The sequence below is a fragment of the Electrona antarctica genome, assembly GCF_951216825.1.
Source record: "Electrona antarctica genome assembly, contig: scaffold_25, whole genome shotgun sequence".
NCBI lineage: Eukaryota > Metazoa > Chordata > Actinopteri > Myctophiformes > Myctophidae > Electrona > Electrona antarctica.
Genome location: NW_027637034.1, coordinates 2,901,326 through 2,917,084, shown reverse-complemented (window position 1 = coordinate 2,917,084; position 15,759 = coordinate 2,901,326). Strand labels below are relative to the sequence as shown.

At 40.7% G+C, this 15,759-nt stretch overlaps 2 protein-coding genes and 1 long non-coding RNA gene across 3 annotated transcripts in view; all 3 read left to right on the top strand.

Moving 5' to 3' along the window:
• Positions 1-15,759, top strand: part of LOC306919402 (uncharacterized protein) — a gene marked incomplete at its 3' end in the record, with an annotated part of 342,672 nt that overhangs the window by 37,897 nt on the left and 289,016 nt on the right. The gene's annotated exons all lie outside the window — the stretch shown is intronic.
• Positions 1-15,759, top strand: part of LOC306919360 (uncharacterized protein) — a gene marked incomplete at its 3' end in the record, with an annotated part of 157,127 nt that overhangs the window by 4,666 nt on the left and 136,702 nt on the right. The window lies entirely within an intron of this gene.
• LOC306919450 lies at positions 10,967-15,591 on the top strand. Its single transcript, XR_013789531.1, has 3 exons — positions 10,967-11,098; positions 11,873-12,016; positions 13,792-15,591. It is a non-coding gene; the product is annotated as an uncharacterized lncRNA (long non-coding RNA).

Here is a 15,759-nt window from a genome sequence, read left to right as displayed (position 1 = left end):
TATAGGCTCTGGCCTAGTGGTCCAGGCCCATGCCCCATATAGGCTCTGGCCTAGTGGTCCAGGCCCATGCCCCATATAGGCTCTGGCCTAGTGGTCCAGGCCCATGCCTCATATAGGCTCTGGCCTAGTGGTCCAGGCCCATGCCACATATAGGCTCTGGCCTAGTGGTCCAGGCCCATGCCACATATAGGCTCTGGCCTAGTGGTCCAGGCCCATGCCACATATAGGCTCTGGCCTAGTGGTCCAGGCCCATGCCACATATAGGCTCTGGCCTAGTGGTCCAGGCCCATGCCACATATAGGCTCTGGCCTAGTGGTCCAGGCCCATGCCCCATATAGGCTCTTGCCTAGTGATCCAGGCCCATGCCACATATAGGCTCTGGCCTAGTGGTCCAGGCCCATGCCCCATATAGGCTCTGGCCTAGTGGTCCAGGCCCATGCCACATATAGGCTCTGGCCTGACAGTGCGTTGTGTGTTTGAGTCCCGCTCATGACTACCTTTGCTGCATGTCTCTCCCCTTCTCTCTCTCCCTCTTTCCTGTCTATCTTCACTTGTAATTATCAATAAAGGCAAAAAGCCAAAAACAAATCTTAAAGAAACAACAACTTTTCCTACTTACAGCATACCCGCCCATGTATTCAAGACCGTATCCCCAGAGAGGTGATGCTTTCTAACTAGCTAGAGACCCAAAAGACCACTAGATGGAGCTATTACATCTCATCCCCTCATCTAGAAAACCCAAAGGACCACTAGAGGCAGCAGATACACCTCGTAGCTAGAAACCGAAGGACCACTAGTTGCAAAAGTTGCAAAGCATAGTATACTACCCTGTAAGAATTATGGAGGACTCTACTTTTTCTATGGGGGAAGACAGAGCAAGTGGAGGAGACAACCCCTACTGGAGGACCCATGAGAGCCTGAGGGCCATGGATGAGGATCCATGGATGTACACCAATCCACCCCGGTTCATGGCTGGCGATGACGATAATGGATACGGTGAGATGTCATTCTGGAGCTCACCTCCATCATCACCTGTGTATTCCTATGATACGCGTGACTCACCCTTCGTCTGGCCATCACCCATACATTCACCTGAGTCCCATGACAATGATGACACTTCAACTGCAAGGCCTTCACCATCACCATCCATAGTGAATTTACCCCTGGACCATACTGATGGGTGCTCAGTACAAAATGTATAGATATTATCAGAATATGTGTTGTTAAACTACTCCAAAATGCTATAACTGAACAGATGAGAGTAGGTTGCAACGGCTGCCATATAAACCATTCTAGCCAAACCGAACACACGTGTTTGGGTGCTACACCTAGATATTACTTCTACATTCATTTTAAAGATTTAATGAACAAGCTATGGACTGATGAATTTCTACCAGGACTCGTGCGGGTGTTGGAAACTCACGGGATTGTAGCATCACTGTCAAGAATCCGTAAAATCTGTGAATCGCACCTAAATGAGTTGAAGGATTTACCCTATATACCTGCAAAAATCTTTACTTTACTTTAAAAAATGATTTTAAAAATGGGTTTTTGTTGGGTTTTGTTTTTCATTGTAGCTTACCTTATGGAATGTAGTGGAACAATACAACTCAAAAGATATGTTCAGAGATTTTGACAGGCATCTTTATTGTAGCCATCTGGGTCACTGGTGGGGGTGGTGGTAGAGGTCGGGTCTTTGGCGACTAGTTTTGTATAAACGCCAAAAAACTTGTTTTGTCTATACAGATGCCCTCAGGCTCAGCTGCATTTCTCTTTTGTTCCTCTGCCACTCCTGCCTCTCTCCTTACCTCACTTTCCTCCACTCTCTTCACTGCTTCGGCATAGGACATGTCCCTCTTTCCAGTTCTAACCTTTTCCACTTTGATTTCCTTTGCCTTCTTAGGACACTGCGCTGACCCTGTATAGTGTTCTCCCCCACAATGCAGGCACTTTGCTGGTTTTTCACTGCAACCCCCGCAGTTTTCCTCACTGCACCTCGGGCATCTTTTAATCCCCCTACATACTGCCGCGACATGTCCATACATTTGACAGCAGAAGCACCGGAGTGGTGCTCTTTCAAACAGCCGGACCCTGTAGCTCAAGTAATGGCAATACACTCGCTCTGGAAGCATGTCCCCTTCAAAAGTTAGGCAAACAGACTTGGTCTCTTCTCTTTCCCCATCTCTAAACCGTGTGAGCCGCTTTGCATCCCGTACTCCTTCAACATCAAGAAACTCGTCAGACTTTACTGTAAATGGAACGCCACTGATCACTCCCTTAATTCTCTTTTTTGCTCCTCCCAACCTCATAGTAGTCACTGGACATCCACGGAATGCCCTAGTACGTAGAGCTTGCCTCATCTGATCAGCGTCCGTGCATTCAATTATTACGAGTCCTGTTCTGGTGATCCTCACTGACTTGACTTTTCCAATATTCCGCTCCACGCTCTTTGCCACAACTTGTGGCTCACTGAAGATGCCGTCTAGCTGCTTCCCTGCTCTCAACCCGACAACAAAATCCCCCTGCTCTTGGTCACTTTCTGAAGATATCCTCCTTTTCCTTTTGTTTTCACTTCCATGTTCTTTGTCCCTATCTGGATCAATTTCCCGTTCTCCATCCTCGCTTGTCATTTCTTCGGAGTCGTGTCCTGACGCCATTTCAAACTCTCTGCGTCTCATGCCCTCCGAAAAATATTCTCGCGGTCAACGTGTCATCTCTTTGCAAGATCCATCAGATAATGGCGTCTTGCAGGAAATCACGTCAGTACACTGTGGTTCCCCCAGCATGTAACAGACGGACACTGCCCCCTACTGTCCATAGTGGCTGTTATTCTTGTTCACATGAATCATCAATCATGAATACAGGTGTATATATACAAATAAAACGAATTACACATATAAACAATAACTTGTTGTGGGTGCCACATATAAGAATAGGCTTACAGCCCTGTAAAGTAGACCTACTGTGGTTTACAAAGCAGAGCATTATGCTGCATGAGCTCTTTAGTTTGTATTTATTTGATAGACTGACTGATCAGCTGATTAATGTTTCACTACTTTATTATTTTTATACATAACAATAACAGGAGGTGCACACAAATCCACACATTCTACAAGTGCTCAATAACAGACACATACTAAAAACCAGTAAGACGTGAAGTGACGAGGTTGCGTGCACGCATCCGCCTGGGTGACGGAAGACGGCAGACTGCTGGGTGAGCGCTGGCGCTTTGGCATGGGGGGTCCGATCAACATATGCAATTAATTATGTAGTTAATTGAAAGAAAGGAAAATCTGGTGGTCACAGAGATGACAAGGATGGAGGAAGACAGGTTCTTCGCCAAGTCTATTGGCCAATGCCAGCAAGGCCAGTGGACAAAGTGGGAGGGCTTCATACCAAGGTCAGTGAAATGGAGTGACCTGTGGAAGACGCCTCAGGAAAAAACCTGGCATGATGGTATGGCTCTGAGGACAACTGTGGCCTCTGTGAAACAGGCATGGGAAATCTCTGCCACATCCTGTGTGGCTGCCAGACGGCCTTGGCCCAGGGTCGTTACAGGTGGCCATCAACCGAGAAGCGAGTCCTGTTGGTCGAGTTGACGGTCCCTTGGGAGCAGAACATCCAGGAAGCGTACGAGAGGAAAAAGGCTCGGTATGCAGAGTTAGTGGCAGAATGCCAAGAGAAAGGCTGGAGAGCAACAACTTATGCAGTGGGAGTTGGCTGCCGCGGCTATGCTGGCCTCTCAACAAACCGCTTCTTGAGGGACATCGGCTTCATGGCAGCAGTCTGGGGGTCACTACCTGGTGAGCAAGGGGCAAGGCCAGGATGGCTCTCAGCTACAGCTGGCGCTTAGGCACCGTCGGAGGTGCGTCAGGCAGAAATGCACCAACATCTGCCTGTCATGTAATTGTACTGGTCATATATGGAGCGTGTCTTGAGTGTACAGGGTTTGATGAGGTCAGATCAACATATGGAATGTCAGAACAGGAAGGATGTGTGGGGAGGATCAACATATGGAATGTCAGAACAGGTCAGCTCAGGGGCGGCAGGTTCCTATAACGGCAGTGGGTGGTGATTATGACTGCTTTAATTAGACATTATTATTATTATTATAACAATAACCATATGGTAATTATATAACAATAATCCACATGTCGGCCACTTTAACTTAGATTCCCTGATTTCATCAGTGGTGGACAAAGGACGTATACTCAAGAATTAAAATTTACAAATTACAAAGTACTTTTTCATTTTAATATCAATGCATTGCTGGATTCATATGTCATTGTCAAAATGATATAGGCCTATAATGTGAAAATAGCTGATCTACAAGCTCAAAGCGTGTCACACCACAACTCGCTGTGAGGTTGTAGATCGTCTATTTTCCACTATTCCACAGTGGTCATCACAGTCTACTGACTTGAACCCCATAGAAAATCCATAGTGGGATTTGAAGACAGTTGCAAAACGCAAACCTTACATATTAGATCTATCATTATCATTTAGTGACAGCAACACACCTCCACCACCAGGGGGCGAAAGACATTAAGGCAACAGTATGTGGATTGTTTTTTGCTCATGCGTGAAACACTTTGACCCGGAAGCAGGGTTGTGCGTGTAGCAGCGGTTAGCACTGCAGCATGGTGGTTGGTAGCCTTTAGCTCTGTGGTTGTTTTTCATCGTGGTGTGAAATAAAGGGAGTGCTACTAAAAACAACGTCTCATAATGGACGTCAAAACGTGTCAAATGGAGTCTGTACGGGTGGAGATAAATGAACACATGACGTCGGTGGGAGAGGACATATTGTGTGTTTTGGACAAACAGCAGCAGAGTGGTGGTGCTGATGTTTGTTGTGTGAAGCTTGATGTCAGAGTGTTTGTGTTGGAGCGCCTCAGTTTGGCTGCTCAGGTCATGTGCAACCTCTTCCAGAGAGAGATGGAGACACTAGAAACTCTGCTGGAGAAACAAAACAAAGTGCTGGACATTGATGTTGATATGGACATCGATCTACACACTGCAGGTATGTGTGACACACACACTTCACTTCACGTTTTGCTTTATTGGTAAATCTTGTGTTCAGGTACAAGAGTAAAGCTTATTGTTGTCACTGTGTGTGTGTGTGTGTGCGTGTGTGCGTGCGTGCGCGCCTGATGGGCCTAATATTGCCTATCATGTTGTTATTAAACCCCTCTGGCATCTCACTTTTTATTTTTGTATGTGCTCATAGGTGGTATGGCCGACTTGGTACTGTAGCTTTGGGGATATTGCTCGTGTTATTTTAAAGGCTTAAAAATGCATCTATCAGGAAAAGAGACAATGAGAGACCTTTACAACAGAAAGCCAACTATTAGGGGACTAAATGAGACGTAGCCTGCAGAGTTAGTTAAGTCAGACATTCTCGAGGGGGTTCATGCCATGCTCAAAGGCGCATACTATACTCAAGGGTTTAACATGCTGCATTACTACTATGTGGGCGTATAAGTCCCACACGTCATTCGCCGATGCGGCAGTCAGCTGACCAATTGGGCGGGCTACTTAAGCTCACTAGACTGCATGCTCTTTCTGCCTTCCTCTGCATAATTATGGTTCCTGGTTGTGTGTGATGTTTTATCCCACCACCACCCCAGCACCACCGGTGGGCTCTGTTATTTATGCTCCCCATCGGGGTTTTATTGTATATCTATCTCGGTGCTCTTTATGTTTCATGTTGGTGCTTAATCGTGCCGAGCAGGGAGAAAATCCAGCAGAGCCGAACGCCAAGTCAAATATCATATGCACACCCAGGTGAAAAAGAAATATACTAAAGTATAGTACATTTATTATATAAATGTATTATTTTCAAAAAATTTAAGTTGTACTTAGTTGCACTAAAGTTGCACTAAAGATATATTTAAACACATTTTAAATATATTTTAATGTACTTTCCCCCCCGAAAAAAATACAATTTAATTACAAATAAAGTACAGCACAGTACACTTTTGCTGGTGTCATTAAGTACATTAAAGTATACTATCATTACATTTATAGTGCATTAACAATACATATCGGGTACTAAATAAATATATAGAGTATATTGCAATTATGCTTAAAATATACTATCAATGTATTGCAAATATACTTGTATTTGTTTCAAGTATACTATCAATGTATTACAAATATACGAGTATGTAATAAATTAATTTGAAGTAAACTTTTAATAGTTTGAAGTAGTAATGTAATAACACATTTAAACTCACTACAAGTACACAGACAATTAATTTAAAATATACTATTATTACAATTAAAGTATGTTTGTGTTGTAACATTATTATTACATTGCTAGTACACTTGAAACTATTGAAAGTATACTTCAAATTAATTTATATTATACTCCCAAGTATATTTTGAGCATAATTACTATACTACTAATACTATATATATTTATTTAGTACAAATGAGTATATTAAATATACTTCTGAAAAGTATACATTTGCATATATTCTTAAAAAAAGAATATGCCAAAAATTGTCATATTGTAAAGGCTTGAGGTATAGTTGCGGCCTGCAAGAGCCATGACAACTCTTTGTTGGCGCAACCATCAACAACAAACCCAATCCAACAGATACTACACATATAGTATGAGAGAGACTGGCCAAATGAACAGACATTTACAGTCATGGTTTTACTAAACAAATTACATAAAACAACATAAATCACCAAAAAACACTAACAAAACACTTAACACAATGACCCATAAAATAACGCCAATATGCATTCTAATATTCACATTACATTACATTATTACATTACAGTCATTTAGCAGACGCTTTTATCCAAAGCGACTTACAATAAGTGTATTCAACATAGGTAGGGAACAAAAACTACTAATCACCAGAAGTCTTTAGTGCATTTTCTGCAAAAACAAGCAACCAAGAGTATACCTAGCGCTAAGGTAAAAGTGCAATATATCAGCTACCTATTTCCTTAACCGGATGAGACAAAATAGCTAAATTCACCACAAATAAGAACAATAACAGACAGTCCTTGGAACCCCAGTGCTTGCTGGGAAATGGACTTCCTCTAGCCACCAATATAAGTACATTTTAATACACTCAAAATATAATAATTTTAAATATATTTTAAAGGAAAGGTACTTAAGTTGAACAAAAGATAAACATTATTTGAATACACTTTTAAAAATTACATTTGATATTTTTGTTTAGTACACTTAAACAAATTACAAATTAATTTATGTTGACATTTAATGTGTATATATTCAATATATTTTGAATTTACTTAATAACAATACATTACAAATATAATGTAAGAAATATATTTCTAATAGCATCCAGGAACATTCATGAATAGTATACTTAAAATAAAGTAGACTAAAGTAAACTTTAAGTGTAATGCTTTTTCTGTATACTTTGTCAGCATTATACTATAAATGCACTGATGGAAAATGTACTTTTATGAAGTATAATTAAGTGAAACTTCAATACATTGGGCATTAACATACTTACAAAAATGTATACTTGAACATATTTTGATTGTATTTGTGAAAAGTATACTTTCTATATGCATATTATAGTATATCTTAAGATAAGTGCATATTGAGGATACTTTCCTAGGAGTATACTGTATAAGAACTTCAAATACAATAGTTTAAAATATATTTAAAGTTAAATGTACTTAAGTTCAACAAAAACTAATTTAATTGAATTAGAATTATGTTGACATTCAATGTACTTTCTAGAAATATATATTGAATGCACTCTGATTATATTTGTAAAAAAATGTATTGGAAAAAAATGTACTGTTAGCATGCTTTGACAAAAGTACCAATATACTTTTAGTACAAAAGTATACTTTCAGTATAATAAATGTACTAAAAGTATATTTTTAATATATTAAAATACATTACTTTTTCACCTGGGCACTCATTACCAGTGTTGTTCAAGTTACTTTTAAAAAGTAAAGAGTTATAGTTATAGTTACTTATCTAAAAAAGTAACTTTTTTAGATAAGTTACTTTACTTTACTTACAATTATGAAAGTTACTTTAAAAAATAATAATATAAAAAACGATTTAAAAGAAGGTTTTTTTGTTCTGTCGCACAGTAAGAGAAAAGACAACTCCCTCCTAACATTATGAAATGTAGTGGAACAATAAAACATGTTCAGAAATTTTGACAGGCATCTTTATTGTAGCCTCAACTTGCCTTCAAAACAAATTTGCAATATGAAAAAAATAATAAAAATCAAATAAAAAATGAGTCCATATATCTGCAGTGGTAGAGAGATATTCTAATTCATCAAATGTATTTTTGAGCTCATCTTCCATTTTAGAATATTCACTGTTCAGGTATTTGGAAAATGTATTTCTGCCCTGCTTTCACTGGTATTTTGCTGACCAGTGCTCTGAAAGGAACAGACCACCGTTGAGAGGGGAAGCATTTCCTCAACAAAATACCTGGCAATAATTTTGTCAAGTTGACTCTTGGTGACATGCCTCTGTGGCGATTTAAAATCGATCTTTGTCTGTTTTGGTGATATGAGGCAGCCTAGCTCATGGACTGATTTAAGATGCTTTCTTAGATTTGCATTGCTCTTCTTGGCTGTGGACAATTATTTCTGTCCGCCACATAATTAGCATTTTCACCTCAATGTTTTTCTGGGGGGGGGGAAGGGGGGAGAGGGCAGCCCTATCACTGTGCCCGGGGAGGTGGCCACGGGTCCCCGTTAGCATGCAACGGTGTGCAAGGCTAACGCACGGCTAACGTCAGGCACTGTGCTGCGGCGCCCACTAGCTAATGCTAGCTAGCGCAGGAGGGTCCCTCCTGGAGGGATGCAGCAGCAGCAGCAGCAATAATAATAAAGGAAGTACGGGGAATCACACACAGCGGGGACACTCCATGGCATGTTAAAACTTTTCCTTTACCCGCAAGTACTCAAATAATGCTTGTATTTCCAACCCACAAAGCATCCGATCTCGCTGTCATCCGCATTTTGCCATTGTAGCATGTGGTAATAATGTTCGTTCAACCGGCCTTTTCTGTGTATGCGTTACAAGGGTTTGTGTGTCTGTGTTTACATATGAGTACATACGAGTAAGACCCGCCCTACTCTGTCAGACTGTCTCTGATTGGCTTACCCTGAAATCTGGCCCTACGTTAGCCAATCAATGACCTCTTCTGCGACATGCTTTGTTCATGTTAGGGTGTGTAGCCATGTGGGCTCAGAGGCTAGTATGAGAGCACAAACGGAACTGTCAACACAGTACAACACAGAGAGCGGCGCGCTCTCTCAGCAGCAGTCAGCACAGAGCCTGTATGACAGACTCACGGCGCTGTATGGGGAAACTTTTCACTTTGATCATACGTTGACATAATAACGCTATAACGCGGGTAACGCTCGGACAATAACTATAAGGCCGTTATGGAATAGGGAAATGTAAAGCGTTAGGTTACAAGTTACTGCAAAAAGTAGCGCCGTTAGGTAACGCAGCGTGATGTAAGGGCGTTAGTTACAACACTGCTCATTACTCATTCTGTAATACATATTGGTAAATCTATTCGTGAGTTGTCTGACTGAACTATATTAGGGCATTTGAACATTGATGCCTGTCAGTCACAATGTGGGACAGGGTCTCATTTTGTGGGACGCTTAAAGTCTTGGAAATGAGGGACTGTCATCTCGTCAACGTTCTGTGAGGCCCTCACCGTTTCCATGTGAATCCTGCGATCTACATGTTTCTCACTGTTCTATTATAGCAGCTGGGTTTACTTTTTATCATTGCTGCCGGGCAGAGAAACCTTGTATCTCCATAATTCAGAAGGAGCGAGTGCATTCTCCGGCACCGGCAATCAGACGCGGGCGGCACTGCCGGGGGGAGGGGTAGCACCTGCCTGGGAAGGTGGGGGGGGATTAGTGGAGTTCCGCGGCAGTGTTGGTTTGTTTCGTGGCCGACGCCGCAACTGCCGACAACAGTCACGGCTCACGATATGCGTTAAAAATCACCTGTGTCTTCCCTGTGATGTTAGGGTTTGGGTGTCAGCGTAGCTGGTTAAAACTTTCTGAGTCTGGTTCAGTTTACTCTGGTTCAGTTTTATACAGGAGGTGTTTATAAAGTTTAATATGATACATATATTATACTCCTTTCATGACACATGATCAGCGGCAGCCTTTTTATGAAAGTTGTTAATATCACATCAAATTCCTTATTAAATTGTATTTATTGTATTTCTTTATTCCAGACCAGTGTGTGGAGTCCAGTCTGCAGGTGAAGATCAGTTCTCCAGCCACAACTGTTTCTATTAAACAGGAACCTGAATACCACCTTACACAGGAACCTGAATACCACCTTACACAGGAACCTAAATACCACCTTACACAGGAACCTGAATACCACCTTAAACAGGAACCTGAATACCACCTTAAACAGGAACCTGAATACCACCTTACACAGGAACCTGAATACCACCTTACACAGGAACCTGAATACCACCTTAAACAGGAACCTGAAGACCACCTGGATCTCAGTAAGTTTAAATTACTCGATCTTTATTTGTTTTATTGGTGAAAGTGGGTCAGTACTGAGGGTGTAAAGATGAACCGATATCACCCCGTTATCGATTTTAGCATTAACAATGTGACTACATTGATCGTATTATGAATGGGACAGTTCGGCAGTAAAAATATGAATGGGTTCATTGAAGCTTTGCAGTTAATTCTACTTCAGTATTAACTAACCTGCTGGAGAAGACTCACTGACCTAACTTTCAGCTTGTCTCACATCTTCTATGAGAACGCTACAATGTAAACAAACGGTCACACTATTTACAGAACAGAGCGCACCATCAACGTTCAATTTAGGAAAATGTGGCCAAAGAGTAATCTGTTGATACTTCTTCCAGCCACTACTCCGCAATGAGGTACAAGATTCAAACATTTTATAGAGTCTCTTTGTATTTTCTCCTAGACTTTCTGCACATTCCTGTGTGTAAAGAGGAGGTTCCACCTGAAGAGGAGAGAAGCTCCAGTCTGGTCCAGGAGGAACCACAACCTCCACAGATTAAAGAGGAACAAGAGGAGCTACTTAAAAGACCAGAAGAGGCTGGTGGGTCAAGACTGTTAAAGGCAATAAAACATACTGCTTAAAGAAATACTTAGATTTTGAGTAGGGCAGTTTAAAAATGTATTAATCACGATTAATCAGTAGGGGTGTGCTGAAATATCGATATGGTGATATATATCGATACGTCCTCCCGCGATAAATAATCGATATTGATTATTAAAATATCGATATAAAAAAAGGGTTTTTTCAAACACTATTAATTTAGTGTTTGAGTGGTGCAACCACAATAGACAGCTATGTGTGTGTCCCTCCTTGTGTCCGAGCACGAAAATAGCATTTTTTCAGTTGCAAGTATTTTGTAATTGCAGATATCGTGATATATCGTTGATGAAATTTCATACAATATATTGATATATCGCAAATATCGCAATATATTGAATATTGTGATATTATCGTTATCGAGGGCCTAATATTGCGATATATAGCGTATCGTGAGGTACCCATATCGTCCCACCCCTATTAATCAGCATTCAAACTATGTCCAAGATTATGCCATGTTTTACAAGCTCACGATGCCACACATGTTGAGCAGCTTGTAGTTTGGCTATTTGTGTTACTTTTTTACTTTTCTTTCCCTTTTACAAATTCAATATACAATTAATTTCAACTGATGTTCACATCAGGATGGGGATAATTATTTTAGCACTTGAACAACTAGTGACTGCTCCTTTTATACTGAACAAGACAATAGACTTGGTAAAGTTTGATTTGAATATGTAGTATAATGAAAGGTCTTTCTACTGGTGATTTCCACAGAGCACCACAGGGAGAGGTCTACAGTATCTAGAGAGATGGCCTCCAAAAGACATTCAACGTTGTCAGAGGAACAGCCAGAGATGGACCAGAGACATGGACTGTTTGATGCAATGATGCAACCTGTAGTAAAATTGTACAAGATAGGTATGTAGTGTTTTATTTACTGTGGTTTAAACCTTTAGTAAAGTTGAAAACATGGTAATACATCAAATACATTAAAAGAAAAAATCAAGAATCATACGTAAGATAAGAACAGTGGAATATATCTATATAATTAAACTATGTGTATACACTATAGAGTACAATGTCTACATTAAATGCTATCTTAGTTACGTAAATTGAGTCTTTGCATAGGCCTTTAAGGTCGTCGAGGCTAGGGTAAGTGCTAAGGCAAGTGCTATGGACTTAGATGGAGTCTGAAGTGGTGGGTTTTCAGGCTACAGTGGAAGATTGGGACTGAGTCTGCAGTTCTGATTGCAATGGGAAGTGTGTAATGGTTTCCTCAGTAGCTTATTTGGGGTGCCAGGCAGGCGTGTACCCACCAGAGAGGAACTTAGCCTCTCCTTTTTTGTGTAGCCAGGTCGTTTAAGGAAATCGGACAAAGGACAAATGAACCCTTGAATTAGATTGGAACAGTTTGTATTGAATGTTTAGAAGCAGGGATTGGCTTTCAAAGAAAATAACAAAATCAAACAAATAGCATTCAGTATTCAGAGCGAAAATCAACAAATAACGAAACAAAATATATTTAATAATAAATGTTCAACTCAAAACATTGGGCACAAATGGGGATAATTAAGTGGTGATGACCTGTTCATTATCCAATTAGTCAATTAAGAGTCAATTGTGACTCTGGCCGTCACAAGTGCATTCCATAGTTTTTGTTTGTTTGTTTTTTCTTTTTAGATATTTTTTGGGGCTTTTCTGCCTTTATTGATAGATTTACAGTAGGTAGACAGGAAACAGGGAGAGAGAAGGGCAGAGAAGACACACAATAAGTTCGTTGGGATCGGGACTCGAACCCGCGACACACTGTCATGCTGGATTACCAGCCAAGGTTTCAAAGTTTTGGAGCCAGAAGGGAGAAGAGTGTGGAGCGCTGTCCCGGCGCTTTTAGTGAATGTGCTTCCAGGTTCCCCGGCGTTGACTGATCTGAGCACGCAGGATGGTTTGTAGGGTCTGATAACAAGGATGCAAGAATACAAGAAAGCAAACCCCCCAAAAACATGCTCACTCTGGGTGTGGTAGGCTACTTAAAGGAACAAAATCACACCCGTGTGAAGTGAGGGGCGCTCTTATCATCTTACAACATGATGATGTAAAACAAACATCGAGACAAAACAAACCTTAAATTCGCTTCATTGTCAATGGTGTTTTTAAAACAAAACAAACATTAAACCTGTATATAGTTGGGTCTAGCGCCCCTCAACAATTAGGTGTGAAATCATGAGTGAATCAAGGTGAGGTAACACACATCACAAAATTCCAGCCGCCAGACCACAAACATGTCAATAACGCAAAGGCTATACTAGTGCAGCGCCAATCAACATCATCCAAAGGGGCCTGAGGGGTTTAAGTGTAAATGATAAATATGCTACAATCGATAATATGCCGTTCTTACAACTTTGTTGCATTACCTCAAACGACAGTCATGACTGAACTGAAGAAGTTCTGTCGACAGACAAAGTCCACAGTGTGTCTCATCACAACACACTGAGCTTGCTTGTACGTCAGATACTTTCAGCAAGCAACGTCGCCATAAAGCAAAATATAAATGCCTGAAGTGTAAAGCCAAATTTATCCTTTGCACTGAAAATAGCCGCTCTACAAGCTAATCTGGTTGTCCTTCTTTTTGAATATGTTGCAGGGCCTTTGCTCCTAGACCATAAGGGTCATAACACATTGTATTTTTTTTTTAGAATTTCTGCACGTCCCTGTGTGTAAAGAGGATGTTCCACCTGAAGAGGAGAGGAGCTCCAGTCCAGGAGGAACCACACGATCCAGAGATTAAAGAGGAACACGAGGCGCTACTTCAAAGACCAGAAGAGGCTGGTGGATCAGCGTTGACATTACTAGCAGTGAAAAGTGAAGATGATGATGAAAACAGAGAGACAGAGCCTGTAGCCGGTACCTCAACTGTACACATGAAAACACAAGCTGATGTAGAGGACTGTAGAACATCACAACCAACTAGTGACAACCAGCTCCTCTCTTCACACTGTTCTGAATCTGACACTGAAGACAGTGATGAGTGGGAGAAGACTAGGGGAGATCAGTCCGCTTTAAACACACTGATATCACAAAACACACAAAATGTGGGAGGACAGCACAAGCTGTCCCAGGACTTGGAATCGTCAAAACAAATCACTCACACACGGAAGAAAAGTTTCAATTGTACAGAGTGTGCCAAAATGTTTAATCTAAAGTGGAATCTAAAAACACACATGAGGATTCATACAGGCGAAAAGCCCTACTCTTGTACAGTTTGTGGTAAAGGCTGTGTTAACACAAGTCATCTAAAAACACACATGATGACTCATACAGGCGAAAGGCCCTACTCTTGTACAGTTTGTGGTACAGGCTTTACTCAGACGAGTACTCTAAAAACACACATGATGACTCATACAGGCGAAAGGCCATTTTCTTGTACAGTATGTGGTAAAGGCTGTGTTACCTCAAGTGATCTAAAAACACACATGAGGATTCATACAGGCGAAAAGCCCTTCTCCTGTACAGTATGTGGTACAGACTTTACTCAGGCGGGTAATCTAAAAACACACATGATGACTCATACAGGCGAAAAGCCTCTCTCCTGTACAGTTTGTGGTACAGGCTTTACTCAGACGAGTACTCTAAAAACACACATGATGACTCATACAGGCGAAAGGCCATTTTCTTGTACAGTATGTGGTAAAGGCTGTGTTAACACAAGTCATCTAAAAACACACATGATGACTCATACAGGCGAAAGGCCCTACTCTTGTACAGTTTGTGGTACAGGCTTTATTCAGGCGGGTCATCTAAAAAGACACATGATGACTCATACAGGCAAAAAGCCTTTAGTTTAAGACATAATGATCAGTCAGTCTAATCCAGGGTGACATTGATGCAAAAGCAGAGGAATTATATGTATAATATGACAACATCAACATGACATACACAACATAAAATACAGTTTATTGTGATGGAGTTTAATTTTTATCTTGTGTATGGATCTTATTTTCTATTCAACATGATGGAATTTCATTTTTATTTAATCTAGCATAATTCCCTCCTGCTCATAGGTTACTGGTAGTACAATATGAGCATCAGTGTGTGTCCACATTTGTCAGTATTTAACAAGTCTTATGCATTAACATTCATACAATAATTATGTTCATTGCTATGCAGTAAATGATGGTGCAGTAAAGTGCTCACAAGCTGCTGGGTTTGTGTAGATCAGGGTGTTGCTACATCTTACATAATGTACCTTCAGACCATAACAAAGCCACATATGCATCACAGTTAAACAATTCTATTTAACTATCATCATTTAATAATAATGCTCTTTTGTCAGGTGTGTGCTGTGAACAAAAAGTGTAACTTAGCCTTATTTCGCATTACCAAACCAGACATTCAAGGTAGACAAGAAAACAAGGAAAAAACAAAAAAGAAAAACATCAACAACAGCACCCATTTATTATATATAGGTAAACAATTGTAGATCTGCTATTCTCACTATTAAATATACACTATACATCAGTTTGTTCATAATGAGTGTTCTTGTACGTCTGGGTCTTGGGGAGACCAATGTCCTAGCAGTGTTTTATCACACTAATGTTACTGTGTGTGTGTGTGTGTGTGTGTGTGTGTGTGTGTGTGTGTGTGTGTGTGTGTGTGTGTGTGTG